General features: G+C 45.4%; 1 long non-coding RNA gene, 4 other non-coding genes and 1 pseudogene across 5 annotated transcripts; 4 read left to right on the top strand and 2 right to left on the bottom strand.

Moving 5' to 3' along the window:
* Nucleotides 1–2,432: 2,432 nt before the first annotated feature.
* TRNAV-CAC lies at nucleotides 2,433–2,505 on the bottom strand. Its single transcript has one exon. It is a non-coding gene; the product is annotated as a tRNA-Val (tRNA).
* A 3,146-nt stretch (nucleotides 2,506–5,651) lies between these two features.
* On the top strand, nucleotides 5,652–7,749 carry LOC110742962 (annotated as a pseudogene).
* TRNAT-CGU lies at nucleotides 6,631–6,706 on the top strand. The gene has a single exon. It is a non-coding gene; the product is annotated as a tRNA-Thr (tRNA).
* A 2,383-nt stretch (nucleotides 7,750–10,132) lies between the features above and the next one.
* On the bottom strand, nucleotides 10,133–10,205 carry TRNAR-ACG. The gene has a single exon. It is a non-coding gene; the product is annotated as a tRNA-Arg (tRNA).
* Nucleotides 10,206–11,571: 1,366 nt separating this feature from the next.
* On the top strand, nucleotides 11,572–11,644 carry TRNAR-ACG. Its single transcript has one exon. It is a non-coding gene; the product is annotated as a tRNA-Arg (tRNA).
* A 2,254-nt stretch (nucleotides 11,645–13,898) lies between these two features.
* Nucleotides 13,899–15,179, top strand: LOC108585398. Its single transcript, XR_001901638.3, has 2 exons — nucleotides 13,899–14,870; nucleotides 14,972–15,179. It is a non-coding gene; the product is annotated as an uncharacterized LOC108585398 (long non-coding RNA).
* Nucleotides 15,180–16,988: the final 1,809 nt, after the last annotated feature.

Raw genomic sequence — 16,988 nt, 5'->3', positions numbered from 1 at the left:
ATGATAGGTTGACAAAAAGAAGATAGTTATGCAGAAGTGTAATTGTACAAAGAGGGTATGATGTAATGATAATAAACTGGGGGAACTTAGCAAGGCTTACTTGTTCAGGTTCTTCTGTGTGTCCCTGTGTCTTCAGAGAAAAACATGTTCCTTTCCTTCAGTTATAGGAAGGACACCTTTGGAATGAAGATTTCATGACCTGCTTTAGGGGAGAAGGGCTAGGGAAAGGTGAGAGTGAACTACTTGCTTCTGTGGTTTTGTCAAATGTCAAGATGTCCTATCTCGGGGTAGCACGTTCTGAACCCCATCATCTGAATTATCTTATTTAGTTATTTACTTGGTGGTTGCAAGAAAGCTTCCAAAAACAGGAACTCTGTTTTATTCATAACTATAGATCCAGAGCTTTTCGCCACAAATTCCTATGTAGTGTTTGCATTTCTGACCATTTGCTTGAATGACCTCTACTATTGTTTATTCCAAAACCACTCCTTTGGCTTCTGTGACATCAGTTGTCCTGACTTTCTTTCTATTCCTCTGATACTTGTCATAGTCTTCTTCATAGGACCCTCTTCTCAAAAAACTGCAGGTTCAAAACTCTTCTTTTTTTTTTTCTTTTTGAGACAGCATCTTGCTCTGTCACCTAGGCTAAAGAGTGTAGTGGCTTGATCTCGGCTCATTGCAACCTCTGTCCCTCAGGTTCAAGCGATTCGCCTGCCTCAGCGTTCCTGTGTAGGTAGGATTACAGGCACGCGCTACGACGCTCGGCTGATTTTTTGTATTTTTAGTAGAGACAGGGTTTCACCATGTTGGTCAGGCTGGTCTCGAACTCCTGGCCTCAGGTGATCCACCCATCTGGGCCTCCCAACGTGCTGGGATTACAGGCGTGAGCCAAGGTGCCTGGCTGAAACTCCTTTTAAACCACTTAGATTGGAATGCTGCTGTTGAAATTGCATTGGGTGATATTTACTATCTCTTGAAGAGCTACTTTCAAAAAATAATAACAGTTGTATTAATCAGGATTCTCCAGAGAAACAGAACCAATAGGAGGTGTGTATGTACAGAAAGATATTTATTTTAAGGCATAGGTTCACACAGTTGTGGAGGCTGACAAAGATTATTTGTTTGGTCAAACTTTAGTCAGGCTCCTGAACTGTCTTCTGGGCCCATCTGTGCTATTCCTCGTAAAACCAGTTTTAGCAAGAATCCTGATAAATCAGTTTAGGAAGAATCCCCTACCCTTGATATCTGCTCCCACTCGATATCTGATCAGGTTCCTCATCCTCCACCATCCCCCAGGTAAGGTCTGATGGCCCTGGCCTGTCTTCAGCAAGAATCCTGCTAGGTCTGTTTAGCCAGAATCCCCTTATCCCTGATGCTTCCTCTTAGTAATTTTCCATCCACTGACCACCCACCACCCTGATCCTTGGCTATAAATTCCCACTTGTCCATGTAGTATTCAGAGTTGAGCCCAATCTCTTCTCTACTGCAAGACTCCTTTGTGGACCCTATTACCTACCATGATGGTCCTGAATAAAGTCTCTCTTACCATGATTTAGTAAGTGTCGTTAAGCGAAGAGCCTCAGATCGCAGCCCGCTGCCACCTGCGTTCTGGGCTAAGAGGAAGCATCAGGGATAAGGGGGATTCCGGCTAAACAGACTTCTTGTTACCTGCCCGAGGTCCTTGTCAGTTCTTAAGGACAGGTGCTTTGCATTATCCTCCAGCACTCTCCCGCCCACTGCAACCTTCCCCTCTCACCATGCGGGCGGTAGTAGATATTGATTGAAAATATCTAGGGCCGGGAGCGGTGGCTCTGTAATCCCAGCACTTTGGGAGGCCGAGACGGGCAGATCACGAGGTCAGGAGATTGAGACTATCCTGGCTAACACGGTGAAATCCCGTCTCTACTAAAAAATACAAAAAAAAAACCCTAGCCGGGCGAGGTGGCGGGCGCCTGTAGTCCCAGCTACTCGGGAGGCTGAGGCAGGAGAATGGCGTAAACCCCGGGGGGGGGGGCTGCGGTGGGCTGAGATCCGCCAACTGCATCCAAGCTGGGGGACAGAGCGAAGCCCCGGCCCAAAAAAAAAAAAAAAAAGGAAAAAGAAAATATTTATCTAGCAAGAGATAAATTGCCGGATGGCGGGCTAGGGCTAATGTCACTGCCCGGGTAGTCGCCACTTCGCTTAAAGGCGGAGCTGTTGTTAGAAATCCAGGTTCCAAAAGTAGGTAACAACCCCGCTCCTTTCTGTGACACTCTTCCAATGACCCCTTTTAGACCAAGGGGAAGGCCCGCAGAAGTGAGAGAGGGGGAAAGTTGTTTCACAGAGGCGAAACCACTCGGCCACAAGGGCTTCTCACGGACACCTCCTGTTTTCAAAGTGTACATACATATTTTTTGGAGTAGAAAATCTTTGATACCTAAACGAGCGAAGAATGTTTCCGCCCGGTTTCGAACCGGGGACCTTTCGCGTGTGAGGCGAACGTGATAACCACTACACTACGGAAACAACTTCTACGAGGGTTCTACTCTGTAAAGCCCTGCAGGGCCTGGCCTGTTCCTTATATGTGTGTCTAGAAAATGATCGTCGTGGTGCAGTTCTCTCCTTTTACTGTTTTCGAAAACAAAAGCAATTCATAACCAAGCTTCCCCAGGACTCCAATTCCTGCACAAATTTCAAACATGGAAAGCTAGAACAGAATGCTAGAGAATTTTATTTCAAGACCTCCCTATGCTGTCTATGTACGTTACTTTATCTGCACAACCCACCCGGATAGTCATATCTTGGTGACTTTTGGGAAAACCATGAACGACCTGAGACCAGGAGATGATTGGAGGCCATCAGCACTTTCTGCCACAGCTGCTGTCAGCATTTTGTTTGCAGTCAATTAACTAGAAGTAGTCATGGCTTCTGGGAAATATTGGGAAGTAGATGAAACATGTAGAGAACACCACCAACTCTGCCACAGAATGCAAATGCAAAGAGATACAGTCTTTGCCCCCAAGGAAATCAGAATCTAGTAATGTCTTCCTTATAAGATCATGATGATATATTTTTTCTATTGTCTTATTGCCCAAAGATATACCCATTGCAGACAAGAATCAAAACAAGATTATAGTTCATCTAACTTTTGAATCTCATGCTCTTTCTAGCAAAATTGTATTGGACACATTATATTAAGGCAAAATATTTTAAGTCATCTTGGACTTCTAGCCTCAGAACTGTGAGAAAATAATTTTTGTTCAATCCAGCCAGTCTGTGGTATCTTATGGCAGCTCAAGTTTACAAATACAGGTGTGTTTACTATAACGAATAAAAGCAGTAATCAGAATAGTCTGACTCAGAGATCTTTGACATTGATGAGGATACTATATAATGTCCCTAGAATTAAAATAAATGTGCAACTTCTTAATATCTTACTTGATCTATATAAGCAGAAAAGTCTAGTAGATAGAAGTCTGACCTGAATCAGCAAAACAGAGAATCATGGCCTCCCAACCAATTCCCAGATATGAGCCAGCTTTGACTGAGGAGAAGGCTAGCTTCCCTTGAGAAAGTATACTCGTAGCTTAGTACAAATTTATATTGTTATTCTTCCTCCCTTCTCTAAAGGGGCCTGTGTCCATTTACCAGAGTGACTGTGCATTGGGAAAGGGGAAATAGGCAGACATATCAGGAATTACTAAACAAAGATCCTGAACTGACATTAATTCCTGGAGATACTAAGCATCACTATTGTCCACCTGGCAAATTAGGGACTCAGAGAGGTCAGACAATCAATGAAATTTTGCCGCTGGCCCATTTCACCGTAGGAACAGCAGATCCCTGAACCTACTCTGTAGTTATTTTCCCAATTCCAGACAGAATATTTATATTGTTTCCATGAGTGATAGATTGCAGGCTATTATGATATAAATGGCCAAGTGGAAGCCACTGGAAATTCCTCTACCTATGACAATTATAAACCAAAAGCAATATTGTACTCCTGGAGGGACTGCAGAAAGGATGGCACCATCAAGGACTTGAAATATGCAGGAGTGGTGACTTTTACCATATCTCTATTCCACTCATTATTCAACTGCAGAAGACAAAAGGATTATGGAGAATGATAGTGAGTTATTGAAAATTTGGCCAGGTAAATATTCCAATTGCATCTGCTATTCCAGATGTGGTTTTGTAGCAGGATGAGCCGCAGACAAAACTCCTCAGACACTGGATTAAAGAAGGAAGAGGTTTTTTATTTGTCCGGGAGCGTCGACAGACTCGCGTCTTAAGAGCCGAGCTCCCCGAGAAAGAAATACTCGGCCTTTTTAAAGGCTTACAACTTTAAGGGGTCCACGTGAAAGGGTCATGATAAATCAAGCAAGCATGGGAAACATGACTGGGGGCTACATGCATCAGCTAACAGAACAAAAAGTTTTACAATGCTTTTTTCATACAGTGTCTGGAATTTACAGATAACACAAGTAGTTTAGGCCAGGGGTTGATGTTATTATTATTACTTCGTTTAACTCCTAGGGCTGGGTGGTAGTGCCAAGGTTGTCTGGCTATTTATCTTATTTTTGTTTCTTTCTCTCTTTTCTCCTGTCTTTGAACTAGGCAAGGTGGGGGGAGGAGGGCAGCAGGAGTAGTAGTGGTCTCCTCCCTTAGTTTCATTAATAGAAATATTAACACATCTCCTGGTACCTGCTATGCTGTTATTGATATGGTTAGATCTTTTTTCTTTATACTTAAACATTAAGACCATCAGAAGCAGTGGTCTTTTAGCTGGCAAGGCCAGCAGTACACCTTATCTGCCCTACTGTTGCAGGACTTTTCCTTAGTTCAGCTAAAGGTGGGGTTCTTTCTTCCACGGCCATGAAAATTAGTGAGTAAGACAGGGTTTTATTGGGTGAAAAGGGAAAAGCGGGGAAACAGGGACTCTCGCAAGGCCAGAGTCCCTCCACTAGAGCGTTTCCACTTCCCACCCAGCAGCTGGAATCCCAGGTTCCACATAGGAAGAGGAGGGGTCAGGCTCCTCCCAGCTGCAAACGTCATGAACTTTCTGAGGCTCCACCTCAGTGGGCAGGCTGGTTGGAATCCAGGAACCCCCTCCCACCTGACTGTCTCACTATCTTGGGGGTATATGGAGTGTCTAACCCCATGTCACCAACTAGTCCACAGGGACCTTTATCACCTTACCATTCTATAGAACACCATACTGGTCTCTTACATTAATTTTATTTTTAGTGACAAGAAGGTAGCAACTACTCTATAACATTGGTAAGACATTTGTATGCCAGACGGTGGGAAATAAACCTCACAAAAAATCAGGGCCTTACTACCTCAGTGAAATTTCTAGGGGTCCAGTTGTCTGAAGCATTATGAGTTGCTGCGTCTGATACCTTTCCTTATTAAGAAAGTGGTGGCCGGGCGCGGTGCGGGCGCGGTGGCTCACGCCTGCAATCCCAACACTTTGGGAGGCCAAGGCGGGCGGATCAAGAGGTCAGGAGATAGAGACCATCCTGGCTAACACAGTGAAACCCTGTCTCTACTTAAAAAAAATACAAAAAAATTAGCTGGGCATGGTGGCGGGCACCTGTAGTCCCAGCTACTCAGGAGGCTGAGGCAGGAGAATGGCATGAACCCGGGAGGTGAAGCTTGTAGTGAGCCTGGGCGACAGAGCAAGACTCTGTCTCAAAAAAAAAAAATTAAAATTAAAATTAAAATTAAAAAATAAAAAAAAAGAAAGTGGTACAATACTGAGTAGAACTCTTTGGATTTGGGAGGCAACATTTGGACACGCTACACCAAACGATTTATCAAGTAACCTGAAAATATCCCAGTTTTGAGTTATCCCAGTTTTGAGTGGTGGCCCTAGAACGTTCTGCTACAGGACCACGTTGCAGCTCATGCGACTCTGCCACTGGGACCATAAGAACCAGAAGAGTTGATCTTGCTTAGTGTCGAAGAAGAGGGATGTTATCTGGAGGCTTTGGCAAATTTCTACAGGTGAATCACAGCACAGAACTTCAGAATTTCAGAGCAAAGTTATGCCATCCTCTGTGGGTAACTACTCTTCTTTCGACAAATAGCTTTTAGTTTGCTACCAAGTTCTTAGTACAGTTTGAATGTTTGGCCACATGCCACCACATTACCATATGGCCTCAGATCAGATGCAGATCTTGAACTGGATAGTGTGTGTTACCAAGACATAAATTTAGACATGCACAGCAGCATTTCATTATCAAATGGAAATGGGATGTATTAGATAAAGCTTGAGCAGGTCCTAAAGGCACAAACAGGTTGCATGAGGAAGTGGCACAGATGGTCATGGCATCTACCCTTGCTACATTGCCTTTTCTTTGTGTGTGTGTGTGTGTGTGTGTGTGTGTGTGTGTGTGTGCGCGCGCGCGCATCTACATCTATGGCCTCGTAAGAGCTCTAAATGACCAGTTGACTGAAGAAGAAAAAACTCAAGAATGGCATATAGATGTTCTGTACAATATGCAGACATCACTTGAAAGTAAACAGTTGCAGCCCCACAGCCCCACAGCCCCACATACAAATAAACAAGACAGGCTAGCAGTGAAAATTACAGCGCTCAGGGCCCTATGCATTTGTGTTTTTGATGCACAAGTCTGACCTTAGAGGGCTGTGATGGCCGAGTGGTTAAGGTGTTGGACTCGTAAGTCATTTCCCCACGCAGGTTCAAATCCTGCTCACAGCGTTTCTGTTTTTTTTTTTCTTCCTGAATCACAAATCGCTGTGACTCTCAGTCTTTCTGGTGTCGCCATGGGCCGCCGTCTCGCCGGTTGTTACCGGTATTGTAAAAAGAAGCCTTCCCCAAAGTCTTGCTTTTGCTGAGGTGCCCCTGAGGCCAAGATTCGCATCTTTGATCTGGGGCGGAAGCAAGCAAAAGTGGGATGAGTTTCCGCTCTGTGGCCACATGGTGTCAGATGAATATGAGCAGCTCTCCTCTGAAGCCCTAGTGGCTGCCCAAATTTGTGTCAGTAAGTACATAGCAAAAAGTTGTGGCAAAAATGACTTTCATATCCGAGGGCGGCTGCACCCCTTCCACGTCATCTGCATCAACAAGATGTTGTCCTGTGCTGGGACTGACAGGCTCCAAACAGGTATGGGAGGTGCCTTTGGAAAGGCCGCAGGGCACTGTGGCCAGGATTCGCATTGGCCAAGTTATCATGTCCATCCGCACCAAGCTGCAGAACAAGGAGCATGTGATTGAGGCCCTAAGCAGGGCCAAGTTCAAGTTCCCTGGCCGCCAGAAGGTCCACATTTCAAAGAAGGGGGGGTTTCACCAAGTTCAATGCGAATGAATTTGAAGACATGGTGGCTGAGAAGCGGCTCATCCCAGATGGTTGTGGGGTCAATTACATCCGAATCTTGGCCCTCTGGACAAGGGTGCGCCTGCACTCATGAGGGCTTCCACTGTGCTGCCTCCTCTTCATACTCACCATAAATCCTACTTCCTGTCCAAAAAAACAAAACAAAACAAACAAAAAAAGCAGTGAGTAGAAATGAGGAAATTGAGACAAAAGGAGGATACACAACTTGGCCAAGGCTACAAGGAGGGAGTCGGCATAAAGACGCCGTGCACTGTGGCTGCAGTGGGGCCCAAAACTGCCGAGCTTCTCACTTTCAGAGGAGAGGACCACCCACCCCCGTTTATAAATACTTTTGCATTTTCACGTGCCTATTTCGCCTACATTGAGTCCTTAAATAATATTTAGCCAATTTAATGATGACTTATAATTTAACTTCGTAATTATATTAACTCCAAGTTTCCAGGTTGTTAATGAATTTTGTTCTTAAAATGTTTACCTCTTTTTTTTTTTTCTTTTGAGACGGGCAGGGCGGGGGGGCAGCACCGTGTCTCGCTGTGTTGCCCAGGCTGTTCTCGAAATCCTGGGCTTAAGCGATCCTCCCGCCTAGGCCTCCCAAAATGCTGGGATTACAGGCGTGAGCCACTGTGCCCAGTCAAAATGTTAACCTTTATTGAATTGCTACATCAATTTTACCTAATTTGGGGAAGGGGGATGTTTCTTTTCTTTCTTTTTCTTTCTTTTTTTTTCTTTTTTTTTTTTTTTTTTTTTGAGACGGAGTATCACTCTTGTTGCCCAGGCTGGAGAGCAATGGCGCTATCTAGGCTCACTGCAAACTCCGCCTCCCGGGTTCAAGCGATTCTCCTGGGTCAGCCTCCCGAGCTGGATTACAGGCATGTGCCACCACGCCCGGCTAATTTTTTTGTGTGTGTGATTTTAGTAGAGACGTGGCTTCACCATGTTGGCCAGGCTGGTGTCGAACTCCTGACCTCAGGTGATCCGCCCGCCTCGGCCTCCCAGAGTGCTGGGATTACAGGCGTGAGCCACCTCGCCCAGCCTGGGAGATGTTTCTTAAAATTTTTTCTGTTGCATAGAGTCTGAAATTATTTCCTCCGTAATGGTTTTGTGGTTATGGTTCTTTTGTTATGATTCTTTGGAGAATGAGATGGAAAACATATGATGTATACTCCAAGAATGTATTTTATTCCATTTTCTTTTTCATTATCTCAAAATTTAAAAGTATTTGGGTCTCTGACTACTGTTCCACACGAAGCATCAGTATCCAACACAAGTATGTTGTTAAAAAATGAAATTATTTAATGAATGAACAGAAGAACCGACTGCATAAATTAATGAAACTTTCACAAGTGCGATAGACACAATGGGGCGCTGGCTCATGCTTATTATCCCAGCACTTTGGGAGGCCGAGGCAGGCGGATCACCTGAGGCCAGAAGTTCGAAACCAGCCTGGCCAACATGGTGAAACCCCGTTTCTGCTAAAAATACAAAAATTAGCCGGGAATGGTGGCCCGCGCCTGTAATCCCAGCTACTCGGGAGGCTGAGGTGGAAGAATCACTTGAACCCGGGAGGTGGAGGTTGCAGTGAGCTGAGATGGCGCCACTGCACTCCAGCCTGGGAGACAGTGCCAGAGTGTGTCTCAAGAAAGAAAAAAAAAAAAAGCAATTTCCGAAGAGACTTAAGGTCTCTCAAATTTCAGTTTGATGCTTACCGTTAAACCAGACTTAAAGTTTAGGATTGTGCTGTGCAGCAGTATGGTGCAAGGGGAAGAGCCAAATCAGATCAATTTTCTTCCAAAGGACTTTAAGAACCTGTTTCTGTCTTTTTTTGAGACGGAGTCTTGCTCTGTCGCCCAGGCTGGAGTGCAGTGGCGTGATCTCGGCTCACTGCAAACTCAGCCTCCCGGGTTCACGCCATTCTCCTGCCTCAGTCTCCCAAGTATCTGGGACTACAGGCGCCCGCCACCACGCTGGGCTAATTTTTTGTATTTTTTAGTAGAGACGGGGTTTTACCGTGTTAGCCAGGATGGTCTCGATCTCCTAACCTCGTGATACTCTTGCCTCGACCTCCCCAGTGCTGGGATTACAGGCGTGAGCCACCACGCCCAGCCCTGTTTCTGTCTTTCATTAGAAAACAGGGCCGGGCGCGGTGGCTCACGCCTGTAATCCCAGCACTTTGGGAGGCCGAGACGGGCGGATCACCTGAGGTTGGGAGTTCGAATCCGGCCTGACCAACATGGAGAAACCCTGTCTCTACTAAAAATACAAAATTAGATGGGCGTGGGTGGCGCATGCCTGTAATCCCAGCTACTCGGGAGGCTGAGTCAGGAGAATCGCTTGACCCCGGGAGATGGAGGTTGTGGTGAGCCGAGATCACCCCATTGCACTCCAGCCTGGTCATCAAGAGCGAAACTCCATTTCAAAAAAAAAAAGAAAAAAAGGAAAATACACAGGAATATATTTTTCTTTAAAAAAAAAAAAAAAAAAAAGGCCGGGCGCGGTGGCTCACGCCTGTAATCCCAGCACTTGGGAAGCCAAGGCAGGCAGATCACCTGAGGCCAGGAATTCGAGACCAGCCTGGCCAAAATGGTGAAACCCCGTCTCTACTTAAAATACAATAATTATCCGAGCGTGGTGGAAGGCGCCCGTAATCCCAGCTACTCGAGAGGCTGAGGCAAGAGAATTGCTTGAACCCGGGAGGCGGAAGTTGAAGTGAGCCGAAATTGCGCCATTGCAGTACACAGCCTGGGAGACAGGCCTAAACTTCGTCTGGCAGGGGGAAGAAAAACAGTTTCCGAGCCAGCCAGGAGTCGAACCTAGAATCTTCTGATCCGTAGTCAGACGCGTTATCCATTGCGCCACTGGCCCGTCCGCGAAAGTCTGTCGAGTATCTATTCTTCATTAGGATCCCTAAGAAAATAGTTGATTTGCAATACAACCAGACACACATTGAACAAGACTGCGGATTCTGGCAAAGTGCGATTTTCTTTGTGGTCAATTTAAACAAGTTTCACTCCCTTCAGATAGTTATATTTATAAAGAAATTTTCTGCTTTGGAACATCATGTACGTAATAGAGTTACTGTCGTTCACATTTTTTTAATTGATGTGCCCGCTTCTTTCTTTTTTTTCTTTTCTTTGCGGTTTTTTTTTTTTTTTTCTTTAGAGACGGAGTCTCCTTCTGTCACTTAGGCTGGAGTGCAGTGGCACGATCTCGGCTCACTGCAATCTCTGCCTCCCCGGTTCAAGCGATTCTCCTGCCTCAGCCTCTCGAGGAGCTGGGATCACAGGTGCGCGCCACCACGCCAGGTTAATTTTTTGTGTTTTTAGTAGAGACAGGGTTTCACCATATTGGCCAGGCTGGTGTCGAACTCCTGACCTCAAGTGATCAACCTGCCTCTGCCTCCCAAAGTGTTGGGATTACAGGTGTAAGCCACGGCACTCGGCCTGGGAGATGTTTCTTAATGTCTTTTCTGTTGCATAAAGTATGAAATTATTTCCTCTGTAACGATTCTTTGGTTGTGTTTCTTTTGTTATGGTTCTTTGGAGAATGAAATGGAAAACATACGATGTATAACTCAGTAAAGTATTCCATTTTCTTTTTCATTATCTCAAAATTTAAAAGTATTTGCATCTCTGACTACTGTTCCACACGAAGCATCGGTATCCAACACAAGTATGTTTTTAAAAAATGAAATTATTTAATGAATGAGCAGATGAACCGACTGCATAAATTAATGAAGCTTTCACAAGTACAATAGACACAAGGGGGCGGTGGCTCACGCTTGTAATTCCCTCACTTTGGGAGGCCGAGGCGGGCGGATCACCCGAGGTCTGGAGCTGGAGACCAGCCTGGCCAATATGGTGAAACCCCATCTGTACTAAAAATACAAAAATTAGCCGGGAGTGGTCGCGCGCGCCTGTAATCCCAACTACTCAACAGACTGAGGCAGGAGAATCGCTTGAACCCGGGAGGCGGGGTTTGCAGTGAGCCAAGATCGCGGCACTGCACCCCAGCCTGGGCGAGAGAACGAGTCTCCGTCTTATTAAAAAAAAAAAAAAAAAAAAAAAAAAGAAAGAAGAAGAAGAAGGAGAAGAAGGAGAAGGGGAAGGGGAAGGGGAAGGGGAAGGGGAAGGCGGTGGGGGAGGGGAAGGGGACGGAGCAAGAGCAGCCGGCACATCAACGATAATCGACAGATGCAGACTGATGGGCCAGTAATCGCAGATACAACCGCGGGCCAGTGGCGCAATGGATAACGCGTCTGACTACGGATCAGAAGACTCTAGGTTCGACTCCTGGCTGGCTCGAGGGCTAATTTTGGCTTTTTTTTTTTTTTTTTTTTGAGACGGAGTATCGCTATGTCGCCCAGGCTGGAGCGCAGTGGCTGCATCTCGGCACTCTGCAACCTCTGCCTCCCGGGTTCAAGCAATTATCCTGCCTCAGCCTCCCAAATAGCTGGTACTACAGGCGGACGCCACCAGGCTCAGCTAATTTTTTGTATTTTAGTAGAGACGGTGGTTTCACCGTGTTGCCCAGGCTGGTCGCAAACTCCCGCGCTCAGGCAATTCGCCCGCCTTGGCCTCTCAAAGCGCTGGGTCTACAGGCTTGACCCACCGCGTCCGGCCTGGAAATTGCATTTTTTAAAATCTCTCCCTTTTTTTCCCCCAACTGATACTGAGAAATGGGTTAGCTCAAAGAGATCCCTGGAAAGACAACTCAAAAAATTCAAACATTCGACGACAAAAAGAAATAAAGTTCTAGGTCAGGCGTGGTGGCTCACGTCTGTAATCCTAGCACTTTGAGAGGCCGAGGCAGGCGGATCACCTGAGGTCAGGAGTTCGAGACCAGACTGGCCAACACGGCTGTACTAAACATGGCTCTACTAAAAATACTAAAAGTAGCCATCTGCAATCCCAGCTACTCGTAAGGTTGAGGCAGGAGAATCGCTTGAACCCGGCAGGCGGAGGTTGTAGTTAGCCGAGATGGGGTCACTGCACTCCAGCCTGGGCTGTAGAGCAAGACACTGTCTCAAAATAAATAAAATAAAATAAAGTTACAATACGTGCTACAAAGTGAATGAACCTTGAACATATTATGCTAAGGAAAAGAAGCCAAACACGAAAAGCTACATATTGTATGATTCCATTTATAGGAAATCTCCAGAATAGACAAATATGTAAAGAGAGAAAGTGTGAATATTTGGCAGGGGCTGGAGAAAGGGGAATGAGTATAAAGTTTGTTTGGGGTGATGAGAATGGTTTGAAATTAAATAATGGTGATAGTTGCACACGTCTGTGAATACACTAAATAGCAGTGAATTGTACACTTTCAAAAGTTGGATTTTATGTTATGTTAATTATATCTTAATTTTTAAAATCCAAATTAAAAAAAAGTATTGACCGACCGACTTTTCTTCTTTTCTTTTGAGTCTGCATCTCCCTTTGTCGCCCAGGCTGGAGTGCAGTGGCGCCATCTCGGCTCACTGCAACGTCCGCCTCCAGGTTTAGGTCATTCTTGTGTCTCAGCCTCCGGAATAGCTGGGACTACAGGTGCCCGCCGCCAGCCCTGGCTAATTTTTGTGTTTTTAGGAGGGGCGCGGTGGCTCACGCCTATAATCCCAGCACTCTGGGAGGCCGAGGCGGGCGGATCACTTGAGGTAAGGAGTTTGAGACTGACCTGGCCAACATGGTGAAACCCCGTCTCTATTAAAAATACAAAAATTAGCCGAGCTTGGTAGTGGGCGCCGGTAATTCCAGCTACTCGGGAGGCTGAGGCGGAAGAATCGCTTGAACCTGGGAGGCGGAGGTTGCAGGGAGCCGAGATCGCACCCCTGCACTCCAGCTCGACCCCCAAGAGCGAAACCCGACAAAACAAAACCAAAAAAAAGGAAGGAAGGAAGGAAGGAAGGAAGGAAGGAAGGAAGGAAGGAAGGAAGGAAGGAGAATTTTTAGTAGAGACGGGGTTTCGCCATGTTGGCCAGGTGAGTCTCGAACTCCTGAACTGAAGTGATCCGCCCGCCTCAGCCTCCCAAAGTGCCGGGATTACAGGCGTAAACTACCGCGACCGACCGACATTTTTCTTTTTTCTTTTTTTTTACTTTTGTTTTGGTTTTTGTTGTTTTGTTTTGTTTTGTGTTTTGTTTTGTTTTGTTTTGTTTTGTTTTGTTTGAGACGGAGTGTTGCCCTGTTGCCCAGGCTGGAGTGCGGTAGCGCGATGTCGACTCACTGAAGCCTCTGCCTCCCGAGTTCCAGCGATTCTCCTGCCTCAGCCTCCTGGGTAGCTGGGATTACAGGAGCATGCCACCACGCTCGGCTATTTTGTTGTTGTTGTTTTGTTTTGTTTTGTTTTGTTTTTGGTTGGGGGGATATATTTAGTAGAGATGGGGTTTCGCCATTTGGCCACACTGGTCTCGAACTCCTGACCTCAGGTGATCCGTCCGCCTTGGCCTCCCAAAGTGCTGAGATTACAGGCGTGAGCCGCCGCGCCCGACCACTTTTTTTACTATTTTAAATCAAGTATCTTTTTGTTTGTTTGTTTGTTTATTCTGTGCCTATGCTTACCCAGACAATTTCTTCATTGATTTTCCCCCGCCTTGGGCAGATTTCCACTCTTCAGACCCTTTCCTGCACAACTTTGTCCCTGAGCATAGGTCCTGGACGAAAAAGAAGGGACATCGCCTGGAGAAAAATTGCATCAAGAAAGACGCGGCTGTGAAGAATAGATATCAGTGTCTCCCTTAGGCCCTCAGTTCGGCGATCTTGGTAATGCCCAGTCCCATGCCTGCGAACGCGATTCAACCTCGATCTCCCCATCCCGCCCCATGATCGCACCAAGAAGAGCGTGCGAGCCTCCCTGCTACAGACTGACACTAAGAAACCAGATTTGAAAAGGATCACAGACAAACGTTAAACATGCAACAAGAGGGAGAGGGTGTAAGGAAGAGACATTCTTGGGGCGGTGTCTGATAAAACAGATGGCTGTCCTTTCCAGATGTTTCTGAATTTGATCCCCGACGCCTGGGGCATTGTGCAGGAACTTGCAAAGGAAATCAAGGTGTCGCAGGAAAGAGAACACGCACAAGCAAAAGACACCTTAATTTGTGGTATTCTCAATATTTATCTTACAGAAGTGTATCGACGATGGACAATGTGCGATGTGATGGGTGCTGGGAACTCAACGAACTCTCCACGCGCCTAGACCTCATTGGATCCACTTTCTCTTGGCTGTGAGCCGGTAAAAAAGCGGTGGGTGTGGGGGACGGTCCAAAGGATTCGGAGCTCGGTAAAATGCTACTCAAACTTTAGCGTGCTGGAGAATCCCTGAGAAGGAGTATTATACCCAGTTTTCTGGGACTTACCTCCAGTGATTCTAGGTCGATTCTTTGATGAGGCCCATTAATTTTTAACTGGGTGATGCCGAGCAGACTGTAACCAGCACTGTATTCGTGCGTTTTCTTTTATCGTCCACTTTTTGCAACTGACACCAACAGAGAACTTCCACGGTGGAAGGCGAAAAATTGAGCGTCTACCAGGGGTGAGACTCACAGTCTTATATTACTGGGCTTTAACCAACCGAGGTAATTCCCTTCTACTTTCAAGATTTTTATTTCTGTTTTCGTTTTTAATAACTTGTAGGTTTCGTCGCATTGTTTTGTTATGTTCTGTGGTGGCTTCATCATAGAAAGACAATACCAACCTGGGCGTGGTGGTGTGACCCTGTAACTATACCCAGCTACTCAGGAGGCTGAGGCGGAAGGATCGCTTAAGGCCGGGAACTGAAGGCCAGCTTGGACAACAGAATGAGACCCTCGTCTCTAATCAAATAAATAAATTTTTTGAAAAAGACGTCTCCCCCTTAAACAAAATGTTCTCTTCTGAAATTGCATTCTCTTAATCTCCTGTCTTTTACTGACACTGAGAAAAAAGTTGGCTGAAAGAGATCTCTGGAAAGACAACTAAAAAAAAACTCAAATAAAGAGTATTATTCGACCGGGTGCGATGGCTCACGCCTGTAATACCAGCACTTTGGGAGGCCGAGGCAGGTGGATCGCCTGAGGTCAGGAGTTCCAGACCAACCTGGCCAACATGGTGAAACCCGGTCTCTACTAACAATACAAAAATTAGCCTGGTGTAGTGGTGGCCACCTGTAATCCCAGCTACTCGGGAGACTGAGGCAGGAGAATCATTTGAACCTGGGAGACGGAGGGTGCAGTGAGCCGAGATGGCCCCATTGCATTCCAGCCTGGGCGATGAGAGTGAAACTCCGTCTCAAAAAAAAAAAAAAAAAAAAGTATTACTCGACTATAAAAAGAAATGAAATTCTAATACAGGCTACAACATGAATGAACATTGAAAATATTATACTAAGGAAAAGAAGCCTTTGACCTTCGATATGTTAAGCACATTGGGCCCCCATCCCACTCTGCTGAAAAACTACAGAGATTGTATTTGAAGTTAAAATACTTTATTTTCCCCTGAGTATTCTAGAGCAGCACTGTCCGCAACAGCCGCTCACGCATATTTCAAAAACGTAGCACAAAAACAGAAAGAAAAAAGAAATCTCATATTTTCTTGATAACATGTTTAAATGATAATATGAGGAGTTAAAATATATTAGAAGTACCTGGGCGCAGTGGTATGCTCTTGTAATCCCAGCTATTCCAGAGGCTGTGGAAAGGGGGATTTCCTGAACCTAGGAGTTTGAGATCATCGCGGGCAATACAGCGAGCCCCCTTCTCTTAAAAAAAAAAAAAAAAAAATTGAAATTAATTTCACTTGCTTAACTCTACTTTCTTATATTACTAGAAAACATAAAATTACCCACTATATGATATTGTATGTTAATTCTCACATCTTCTTGTGGTTATTGATGTGGTAACATCAGTAAAGTGCTATCAATTTACCAGGGGCACAGTCCCTTTGAGCAGACTCCAGACTCTATAATGCTGTCGTATTGCATTTGTTTTTCATCAATAAATACATATTTTCTTGCTCTGTTGCCTAGGCACTCCATGGTGAAATCTTAGCTCACTGCAACCTCCGCCTCCCAGGTTCAAGAAGTTCTCCTGCCTCAGCCTCCTGAGTAGCTGGGATTACAGGTGCCCGCCACCATGCCCAGTTAATTTTTGTGTTTTTTAGTAGAGATGGGGTTTCACCATGTTGATAAGGCTGGTCTCGAACTCCTGGCCTCATGTGATCCACTCGCCTCAGCTTCCCAAAGTGCTGGGATTACAGAAGTGAGCCACTGAGCCTGGCCTCTCTTACACCAATTTCTAGTGTGTAAAAACGGTAAACTCCTCATACTAAATTTCTTTTCCTGCTTTTCTTTTTTCATTCAAGAGAGCTGTATGGGTTGGCTAGTTAAAGAGCTTGCTTAGTAAACTGAAGATACTGGATTTCAGTTTGGTAGGGCTTTCTATAGGCTTTGTAAATTTTACAAGTGTAGCTCTATCTTTGTAGAATACAGTTTAAGGAATTTATTATTGATGACATCTGTGTTATTCATTTGTTATATGGTGTGGAAGACTAAAAAGCCTGAGGTCTAGTTCATCAATTTAGTTTTTGAGGGTGGCAAGAAGTCTTCAAGGAAAACAGGAGGAAAGACTGGATGGAATATGCTACATGATGGAAGCCATGTGAACAATCACTTCCT

The sequence above is a fragment of the Papio anubis genome, chromosome 6, assembly GCF_008728515.1.
Source record: "Papio anubis isolate 15944 chromosome 6, Panubis1.0, whole genome shotgun sequence".
Lineage (NCBI taxonomy): Eukaryota > Metazoa > Chordata > Mammalia > Primates > Cercopithecidae > Papio > Papio anubis.
The sequence above is the reverse complement of the archived record's forward strand: the minus strand, read 5'-3'. Positions and strand labels throughout refer to the sequence as shown.